The sequence below is a fragment of the Phoenix dactylifera genome, chromosome 2 (assembly GCF_051530095.1).
Source record: "Phoenix dactylifera cultivar Ajwa chromosome 2, Ajwa_hap1_PhDact_Kaust_v1.1, whole genome shotgun sequence".
Lineage (NCBI taxonomy): Eukaryota > Viridiplantae > Streptophyta > Magnoliopsida > Arecales > Arecaceae > Phoenix > Phoenix dactylifera.
In genome coordinates, this window is record NC_143191.1 from 15,795,184 (window position 1) to 15,805,596 (window position 10,413).

Genomic DNA, 10,413 nt, shown 5'->3' on the forward strand with positions numbered 1-10,413 from the left:
TCCTATACAGAATCATCTCGAGCACTAGCTGTATCAAGCACCTATTAACAATAGACAAAGATAAATTACTGAAGTCACAAGCTTCATCATAATTTAAAAATTCATATTAAATAAAATAATATTATACCTATCATTTTTTTCTTGGTACGCTGCATTTAAAATATGCTTATTAGGAAACCGTCTTTACAATAGTGCTACAAGATCAGAAATAATTCCTCCATTGCCTCGAATTTTATCCTTCATTGCTTGAACCTCTTTAATATCCATAGATCGAGATGATGATGTATAAGTTTTTTTTTTTTTTAATTATACGTATCTTCTCATGCACTGCATCTGCCTTTTCTTCTCAATTTCTTTGACTTCAAAATCATGTGATACTCGGATGGATCCCTATGTCTACTGATAGCAAGCTCATGATGCTATATTTGGGACTAAGAGGATGACTGTGAATGCAATTACACTACAAGCTGTGATGGTGGTAGGGCCCAGAAGGGGCTCTGGAGCTGCATAGGTGCAACGAGTTGCAATATAGGATTGTAGTTGCTGATTATGAATCCTAATTTTTAAGAAATTTACAATAAGATCTCTATTAGCTAATATTTGATGATAAAATGAGATTTCTTAACTTAGAATCTAAGCTAAGTTAGATATATGCATGCTAATCCATTAATTAAAGCTATTTATATATATGCTAAAGTTTAGTGATAATGAGTTTGAACTTACATCCCAAATGAATGAATTTTTTTACGGAAGTTGTCCAAATTTTCCAAAGTAAACCATTTTTTAGTTATCTGAAATATAAAAGAACATGCAAAGATTTATTTTCATAAGATTCGATGCATAATGAAGGTATGAAATTGGGAAATGAATAAAGCATAAAACTTACAAAATGAGGATATCTCTCTTGATTGAAATTCTTGGGAGTATTATGGAGGAAAAGATATATAAAATAAAGAACAAACATGCCACATTCCTTACCATTCCTCTATTATGGCACCTGTAAACCATTTACTTCACACCAATTAGAAAATTACAAAACTACAACAAAAGCAAGGAATAAGTTCAATTATCTTATATTTGGAATCAAAAGAGGGATTTTTGATATAATCTCTTCTTCCTCATCGCCCCTCTGATTTATAAATGTCAAAAGAAAATATGCAAGATAATTAACATTAGAGAGAGATGGAGATCTTTGATATTTATGATGTTTAAATAAGCAGAAGTAAAACATATAAGTAACCCTTCTTATCTTTGGTTCTAACCTCTTTGGGTCTGTGCATTGGAGAAAATGTAGAAGAAACATGCATGGATTCTCTCCAAAGCAATATAAAATAAGAAGACTCTAATATCCCCCATTAATATATGAACAAATAATTGTATAAAGTATTTTTATAAGAAAAGAAATAATTATATGAAAGTAAAACACACCAACAAAGAAGAAGAACAAAAATGTATTCTCTTTAGAAAATATGTTTCTCCTTAATCCACCTAATCACCTTTTCTTTGGCAACTATTGTTTCATTCTTGTGCAAAGGAAACCATAAATAGTCAATATATGTATATAATCTCCTCTTTTGTTCTGGTATCCTGCTCTATAGATCCCTAAAAAATCGTATAAATTTAAAAAGTCAGCTTACAAAAACACAAGCTACTTCTTATTTATAAATTTAAAACTCACCCTCATCGAGACTCGAACACCTTGGTGTCTAGCTTGTTGTTATTCTCGGAATTGGTTCATTTTGTATTTTTGAGCATTTTTGGTCTCTTATCTTGACGAAGGAAATCATGTAAAGATTCCATGGAATTGTTTTTGGAACATCTCCAATTAATTACAGTATTTAATAAAAACTTATTTAAATCAATTATCATAGAGAAAAATATAAGGAAAAAACAAAGAAATAAAACACTCACATTGATAAAAACAAAACTAGTATGTATTGTTCCCCTCCAATAAGACTTTATCCAGCAAGCAAATCATAATTAGCGGCAATTTGTACAATATTATATTGGTCTTAGCTCTTATATCATGTAGGACAAAATCTATATTACTATTGCAAATATTTAGATTGAAATTCAAAATTAATCAACCTTTTTTAAGGTTAAATATGAGAAATAGTTTGATCTTATACTGGGATGAAACATTCTATTATTCGACTTTCCTTTCTCCTCGACTCTTTCTCCAAGTACATGCATGATATATAACCAAGAGTCCGATCCCATTAATTCATCAACATAAGAAAAAGTTAAAAACAATATGCCCTTTTTCTTAAGCCATACTCACCTCAATTGTCAAATACCCTACAAAACTAACATCAAATCCTAACTCTAGAAATAGAAAAACTCAATAGAAAAATGGGAGAAAAAACATAAAATGGAGGGAGGAAGGGAGAGAGAGAGAGAGAGAGAGAGAGAGAGAGAGAGAGAGGCTCAGATTTTCCGTTCATTGATCACAATATTTATTCCCTTCCCCTCCACCCTCTTCGGAAACTCGTAAAGGAATAGCTGCAGCAGTTTCCTTGGCAGCCATCCAAGTTGCCTCACCATCAACCTATTAAGATAGAAAACAAGAAGAGTTGACTGAGGGTTTGAGGTTCCTACAACTCTAAGAATCTCAAGATTTAGGATTTAGGGTTTGCAACCCTAAACCTAAAGAAGTTTTTGATGCTAGGTTGAAAGGATATTTTAAGAAATATCAAAAAAAAATTTCCTCAAGTAAGTAATATTTCTTCTATAGTTTATGATTGACTGCTAAAAAGTTTACTTGATAATTGTTTATGAGACAATTATATTTTATTTCACCTTATTTGATGCAGAAAAGTGAAAGAACCAGCTGGATCTTTCTTAAAGTTGGTGTCTCTTCCTATTATACCTGATAGTACCTCAATTATTACTGAACCAGCTATACCAAATCATAGAAACAACATTATTTCTATACCAGTAGCACATTGGCCATCTTAAAACCTGTATGTAGCTTCAAATTGGTATCAAATGAGGCCACACAACTTTCCCTATGCTGCAAGCATAATATCCTCACAAGTAATATTTTTACTTATAATACTATTAAAATATGGTGTTTTCATTTTTCACATTAACATGGCTAGTGATTTAATATTTTTCATGTTTCCAATAATCCTTGGGGCTTCGGTGGGCCAAATATCCCATTTACATCAATGCCACAAAGTATTAATGTTGTCAAAAATTTGATACAGGTAATTGATAGCCCATTGCCATAGTTTTTTATTAATTTGACTGTTTAATCATTGATTTTTCATGTTTAGAATGCTGACCATTTATTAACTTACCCATAGGATTTAATTATGTATGGCTGGAGGCCTTCATCTAAATCTGACAGTCGCAATGGGGCTCCAATATGAATGATAGTGATAGTTATTTTCTATTTAGGAAATGAAACTATTAGTTAGTTATTTGATAATGAACCTAGAAGTTGGTTGTTTACAATAAAAGTAGTAGTTTATTGATTTATAATAATACTAGCAATTGGTTAATTTGTAATAAAACTAGCGTTGGTTGATTTTTAATGAAACTAGCCATTGGCTGCTTTGTAATGGAATTAGCAGTTGGCTGATTTGTAATAGAACTAGCCACTGGCTGATTTGTAATAATATTAGTTTGTGGTTAATTTGTAATGAAACCAGTAGTTACTTATAAATTTGTTGTAGGCACTTGTTTCATATTTTCAAATTCTTTCATGTTTGATACTGCCATTTTTTTTTTGTGTGCGTGTTTTTAGAATTAACTATTGTTTCTCTTTTAAAGAGGACAAACTTGTTCTTCAAAGTATCCATGCAAGATAGTGCAATGGAGCCGGATAAATGAGGAGTCTAGAGAGATCAACATCATTTCCCTTGATTTCACATAGTGGTAGAGATTGAAGTTATATTCTTAATTGAATGTGAGATTTTCTGGGAACAGGTTCTGATGATCTTAAGGTAGAAATGGAATCTATGATGGAAAGGATGATCTTGATAAATAGCAGTAAAGAAGAAGTTGGTTGGTAAAGTGCTAAAATACTTGTTAAATTGGTTACCATGTTTTTGTACTTATGAATTAGTATTGACAATTCTGATAGCTCATAACTAATAATAACATATTTTTGGTCAAATGCAAGTAAAGTATCTATGAAAATTTAAGTTCAAAATGAACTTAATAATATAAACATAACTTTGTACATCATTCGAATAATATTAATATAACAAGCAAGATAATAGTCACAACCAAAAGTTTTTTCCTACAACTAATATTTCTCTTTAATTCCCTATTAATGAAAGTATGTGTTGTTGCTCTTTCCATCTCATCCGGATGTGTCACAGGGCTCATTGGCGGGGTCCCATCTAGGTACGATGAAGAAGAGTGGTGATAAGCTAGATGGTGTAGGTTAGTACATGTGGGCATGCTATCTGCGTCAGATTAGCTGAAAAGTGATCGAAGGAAGGATAGAGAGTAGTATGGGTTCAAATGCCCTGACCTTCAGAAACTTTACCACTGTGACACAGTTGTTCGAAAAATAAAGAGTGCAACACTGTGCTATAGTAAAAATCTAAGTTATGCCTACTCTTAGGATAAAAGATAGAGTGAAATTAAGATAAGATAAAGATGCATTGGATTGATTATCGAATCATCTATTACAAAGTACAATATCTACTTATTTATACTAACACATAATAACTGTAGACTTTGATGGTTGCTCTATGTCTGACCTCTATTATGGTATTTTTGGTAACTATCGTCAGTTATCCTCCATTATGCATGTTCGTTAGCATGGTTGCTCTACAACTATCAACTAATAATCATATCTTTTTGGCCTAAAATTAAGTTTTATATTTGAGATTATCCTTGAGATAGCTTCAATCACCTCGATCTATTTTTTCATGCATTGCAGCTGGTCATGGCTAAGTTCTAGGCTTCCGGCTTGTTCTTGACTGAACTTTCCTTCTTCAGTCTATACCTCCATGCTTGATAAAATTTTTTTGGTTAAACTCTCCCTAGTCTAGCAAGGATTATGTGATTCTCACTTGCTCAGGTTATGTCAAACTTGATCCATGTGGTGCTTACTCTCGACCGTTAGCTAGATTATTGAGCTAGAGTATAAACTGTATAACTTCCACATGAGTCGTTTGTAAGTAGGTACCAATCTACAAAATTATGTTCAACACAACATTGATAAAATTCTGTGGATTTTCTTGAGAATTTGAGATTTGAATTGATATCTAACGCCCACACTTGAAACACTAGGAAGGGACCCGTGCTATGCTGTGGTTTTTTAATACATTTTAACAAAAATAAAGGGAACCATTCAGCTACTAGGTAATGTAAAGAATACATATATACGCGGAAAATTAGTAGAAGACACGGTTCAATACAATGATGTGTAGCAGTGCTTCATGATTCTACTTAGGCTATCCCATTTCAATCTGAAGGGATATATAAATGTTATATATTTTGTGATAGCCATTCATCAGTTCTCCATGTTTTCTAGGATGGTCTGAGAAAAAAAAAGGAAGAAGTCTTTAGAAATTGAGAGGAAGGCATGCTAACGATATACATCTATGTCTGGTAGGTTTCCTTGTACATATTTTTTCTTCTGAACAGATGTCAGGTATATGCTTGCATGTTTTAAAATCAAAATAAAAAGTAAAATTTCAAAAGCCAAAAGAGGGCTTAATTGTCGGAAACTAACTACAATTATTGCATCAAAAAAATGATTAGTATTAAAGGTACATTACTCAAGCAACACATTTTTCTTAGGATTACCGGTTTTATCCTCAACAATTGCGTTTAACTTGTACCTATATGCAAATTAATAAGAAAATTTTAATCTAATGATGTATTATTAATTCTCTTTTGTAAGAAAATGGAAAAGGTAGGGCTAGAGATGGGCACTGGGCCGGGCCGCCCACGGCCCGGCACGGCACGGCACGAAGCGGGCCGTGCCTGGCACGGCCCGCCAGCTACAGTGACGGGCCGTGCCTGGCACGGCCCCTTTGATAGGGCCGTGCTGGGCTAGCGAATCCTGGCCAGCGGGCCGTGCCAGGCACGGCCCGCTTCGGGCCTGGGCCGGCACGGCCCGGTCTAGGCACGCGGGCCAAGCACGGCACGGCCCGCGTGCCAGCACGGCACGGCCCATAAGGGCCTGGGCCGGGCTGGCACGCGGGCCTGGCACGGTCCGGGCCTGGGCCCGGCTCGGCCCGATAAAATTTTTTTAATACATTAATAAATTATGAACACTAAGAAATCTTGATTTATGAATATAAAGCCACCTTAATGGTGGGGGGTTTGGCATAGACCCCTACCAGTTTATTAATTTCAATCAAAATGGTACATGAAGGGAGGTTTGGACCTTGGTCTGACCTCTAGATTCTAGAATACAATAAGAAACTAAGAAAGGGCCGAGGTTTGGACCTTGGTCTGACCTCCAGAATACAATAAAAATGTACAATTATAAAAAATTAAGAAATCTTACTAATCATCAGTGATTCAGTGAATCAGTATTCACTCTTCAGTCTTCAGTCTTCAGTCTTCAGTCTTCAGTAGTGTTTGTATCATCATCATCAGAGGATGTTGTATTATGTTCACCTTTATCTTGAAGTCTTGCCTCAGCATCCAGCCAATCCTTGAAGCAGAGAAGCATCTCCACCGTTTCGCCCGTCATCCTACTTCTCTTTTCGTCAAGAACACGCCGACCTGCACTAAAAGCGGATTCCGATGCTACCGTGGACATCGGCACAGCTAAAATATCGCGTGCAATTGCAGACATAACAGGATATTGATTTCTAACACTCTTCCACCAAGATAATACATCTAGATTCTCTATTTGATTTTCATCATATGCAGACTGAAGATCATTTCGTAAATAAAATTCTAGTTCACTACTTAAAGATGAAGAAGATGAAGAGGAACTTGAAGCATGTGTGTGTCTTCTCTGTGCAATGAATGAAAAAATAGATGACGAACGAGAACTACTAGAAGGAGGAATAGAGGTTTGTATTTGTGTTCTAGATCCACGAATTTTTTCATCATATATAGCATAAATATCATAAAGAAGTTGTCTTACCTCATCTTTAGCAGATTCAGCATCTTGATTCATATTTTCAGCGTATGCATCAAGTAAAATTAGCACGCCATTTAATTTAACTCTAGGATCAAATACAGCAGCTAAGTTATGCATAGGACATATCCTGTCCCAATACTCATTCCATTTAGATTCCATTAGGTGAATAATAGGCATTAAAACATCATCATATCTATGTTCTGCAAATTTTTGACTAATTATATATGCTTGTTGTAAAAATGAACATGAAGTAGGGTAATAAATACCAGAAAGAACATTGGTAGCATTATAAAAACTAAGCAAAAAATCTTCCAAAATTTTTCCTTTATTCCAATCAGTTTCAGTCAATGTAAATCCTAATCCACGATCATTAATATATGCACTTAATAAATTTTTATATGGGTATGCATCATGTATCATGCTATATGTGGAGTTCCAACGAGTAATTACATCAAGTTTAAATTTTTTAAAACGTTTACCATGATTTATGCATAATTCCTTAAATTCTTGAAGTCTTGATCTAGAAGCATGAATAAAAGAAACTGCATTTCTAATTTTTGAAATCACATCTTGAATCATGCCCATGCCAGCTTGAACAGAAAGATTTAAGATATGACATGCACATCTAATATGCAGTAAATTTCCATCTAATATGGGATGCAATGAGTCTCTTAATAATACAACAGCAGAATTATTATTAGATGCATTATCAAAAGTAATAGACATAATTTTATCATTAATATTATATGAACATGCAGTTTGATAAATTATATTTGAAATTTGTTGCCCAGAATGTGGAAAATCAAAAGCACGAAAAGCAAGAATACGTTTATTTAATTGCCAATCATTATCAATATAATGAGCAGTAATGGCAATAAAAGAATTACTACCTACAGATGCTGACCAAATATCAGAAGTTAATGAAATTTTTACATTTAAAGTAGAAAGTGTTTCAATTAAATTTTGTTTCATTGCTAAAAAATTGGTCATAGCTACTCTTCTAAATGTACGCCTACTAGTTCTTTTGTAAGCAGGTTGTAGGTTTAATTGAACATATTCTTCAAAATTAAAAGATTCACATAAACTAAAAGGTAATTCATCCTTAACTATCCATTTTACAAGTGCTTTTCTTTGATTTTCATGATTATATGCAAAATTACCTACAAGTAATCCCCCTTGTATATTAAGGCTACTTTGAGTTTGAGCATGAGAATCATGCATCCTATGACTCTCTTGATGTCTTTTTAAATGCCCTGTTCCCCCACTACTACTACAACTATAAAGTTTGGCACATTTTTTACATTTAGCTTTCCAGACTCCCTCAACCATAACTCTATCAAATTCATTCCATACAGTACTAGTCCTCTTACGAGAAGAGGTTTGACCTTCACTCGGTTCACCAGTTCTAGAGGAACTAGGAACAGGGGGTTGGGGATTAGTTTCTTCCCCCTCAGAAACAGGAATGCCAAACTGACTTTCCTCAAAAGATGACATATCTATGATTAATTCAAAAAATAAAACTAACCGCAAGGAGGAATTGAGTAGAGGGTCGGAGGGCAGAGGCAGCGCCGAGATTCCGAGCTTCCTCTTGTGCTCTCAACAGAAGCGACCTTCTCTTCTCAACAGGAACCTCCTCTTGTGTAGCACTTGAACAAACTAAAAATTAAATTGCTAGAAGAGCACTTTAGAAGAGAGAAATAATAGCAGTAGAGAAGGAGAGAATGAGAGGTTTGGTGTGGTGAGAATGAGGGAGGAATGGGCTATTTATAGAAGCCCAAAAAAATTTTTTTCCCAAAATACCCCTCAATTCAGCCGTTATAGGACTGTTGGGAGGGGCAAAACCGTCTTTTTCCCAAAAATAGCCGTTGGAAACGGCTATTTTCTTCCCCCTCTCCAGACGGGCCGTGCCAGGCACGGCCCGTCTGGAGCCGTTACGGGCCGTGCTAGGCACGGCCCGTTTAGAGACGTTGCGGGCCGTGCCTGGCACGGCCCGTTACCGCCCGTTACGGGCCGTGCCTGGCACGGCCCGTGCCGTGCCGTGCCCGGCCCGGCCCACCAATAGAGGGGCCGGGGGCCGGGCCGGGCTTGCCTTCCGTGCCTCACGGGCCGTGCCAGGCACGGCCCGCTTCATAAGCGGGCCGTGCCAGGCACGGCCCGTTTAGAGTTTTGGCCCGGGGGGCCTGGGCCGGGCCGGCCCGGCACGGCCCGTTGCCCAACTCTAGGTAGGGCAAACATGGTGTTCTCATGGTATGGGGGGCTGATTATTTTTTCCACATTGATTACACAAGAAATTATTCTTATAAACTTTTATAGGAGCTCTGCACTTATAACATGCTTTATACCACAAGCCATAACTACTGTCAATTATTTTTAAAATAGAAGAATATTGCCAAATTTTTAATAATGTCCTTAAATAAACAATTCAAGTAATAACAAATATTTTTTGCTCTGTTCATTTGTTGACCATTTATGCCCACTTACGTAAACGCTATCAATATTTACATGAGTTAATAAATATTTTATGTTAATTATATATTAAAAATATATTGCTTATTATAAATAAAATTTAGTATATTTTGGTATATAAATAAATATATTAATTATTAATAAATCCTTTGTTAGATTTGTTGATAATTAATATATATTCATTATTTATTTATTAATAATTCATATTTATTAATAAATATATTAATATATTAAATATGTTATTATTTATAAATATTATTAATCAACATATTAATAAATTTATAAATATTAATATAATATTAATATAATATAATTAATATTAATTGTATAATATAATTAATATAATATTAATATAATATAAATAAGGGTAGTTTTATCAAGAGATGATAATTTCATATTACCTCCACTTAGTAATCTAACATGAAAAAATAAATACCACATTTATTGCGGTATTTGTTTATCTTAGAAAAATATACATGAGATTCACCATTTATTTTATTATCTCTCTCATCCATTTTTCGTACCAAACATCGTAATCTGATATAGAATTTATTTTACCTATGAGATTATCTGAACAAAAATTATATGGGGCAGGCACCATAGAAGGAAATATGGGGCGAGACTCTTTTTTTGATACGTTTTCTTTTGCACATATCTTAAAGAGAAAAATCCAAAAGAAATAAGAGGATTCGTACTAATGGAGTCCGTCAGTTTTCCAACTTGAAAAAATAAAAAAAATACACGCGCCAAGAGAAATCATCTGCACAGAAATACTATCCTTATCTTCTTTCTTCTTCGTTAAATCTCTCCTTTTATCCTATTCTTGATCAAGTGGTCTCTTCCATATGTGAGGTTTTTCTTCTCCTTGCTAGTCTTTT